Genomic DNA, 1,278 nt, shown 5'->3' with positions numbered 1-1,278 from the left:
AAATAGTTATTTTTATTAATATGATATTATGTGATTAGATGCACATGTGTAAAACGATTTTACAGTACATCAAAATTAAATTCTTTAAAAAAAAAACAAAAGAAAAAGAATTGTATGTATGTAACCCTTTATGCAAAATGCAATTCAGGGTAGCTAGGAAGTTTCTTGTTCGATTTATCCAATAATGTCATGGTTAGAATTCAATAAGGTTAATATCTTGACTCAATATAAAATAACAATAATGTTTGAAGTAGGTCATGTATCATTAAACAACTTCTCAAATGAAATCTATTTGTTTTTCTTTCTCATAAATAAGTTTTAGGGTTTAACAGCTTGAGAAAAAACTAAGCACAAGACACAACAAAAACAACAATGTTATTCATACCACCACCAAGGCACATTTAAGAAACACGTCATTAAAGAAACCAACTAATCAGTTACTTTCAACTATACTAGTCGCAAAAAAGTTAATTTGTTTATCGTAAGAAAGAAGATCCACATAAAATTATAAAAAGACTTGAATAACGTAACAAATGGTATAAGGATTGCACGGTTTGAACCCCTAACCTTGAGGTTATCTGGAGACGACTCAACTGTTGCTCCAAAACTTCTCTGATTGCAAATTAGATGCAAGATTTTTTTTTTTCGCCCTTCAAAGAAAAATTAATGGGCATTCATTTTTGTACAGGCTCTAGAGAAATGCCAACTTAAGGAAACAATTAGTTGTCTACCAAATCTCTTGGACTCTTCTGGCGAGTTAAATCTGTGAACTTTTTAGCTTACAATATGAAATGGAGGTAACAACCACCAAATATTATATTTTTGCGAAATGTTATTGTTAATTTGTATCATTCAGGATTTGACAAATACTTGCATTGCATCCGTATACTCATTTGACTGAAATAGTCAAACTAAATATTACCAATTTTAACAGTGAGTGATGAAGGTGAAAACTGGAGTGTAGGGCAGCGCCAACTGTTTTGTCTAGGAAGAGTACTTCCTAAGAGGAACAGAATTCTTGTACTGGATGAAGCTACTGCCTCCATTGATTCCGCCACCGACGCCATTTTACAACGAGTTATCAGAGAAGAATTCTCAGAATGCACAGTTATAACGGTGGCTCACAGAGTTCCAACTGTAATAGACAGTGACATGGTCATGGTCCTGTCTTATGGTAAGTTGTTATAGTTATTTGTAAAGTTTCCTTAGATATAGCACTTCTTTAGTCATATCCACTTTCTTTTTTTGTTTTCTTCTTCCTTATGTGTGATCTGGTCA

Source organism: Arachis ipaensis, chromosome B09 (genome assembly GCF_000816755.2).
Source record: "Arachis ipaensis cultivar K30076 chromosome B09, Araip1.1, whole genome shotgun sequence".
In the NCBI taxonomy this organism is placed as follows: domain Eukaryota; kingdom Viridiplantae; phylum Streptophyta; class Magnoliopsida; order Fabales; family Fabaceae; genus Arachis; species Arachis ipaensis.
The sequence above is the reverse complement of the archived record's forward strand: the minus strand, read 5'-3'. Positions refer to the sequence as shown.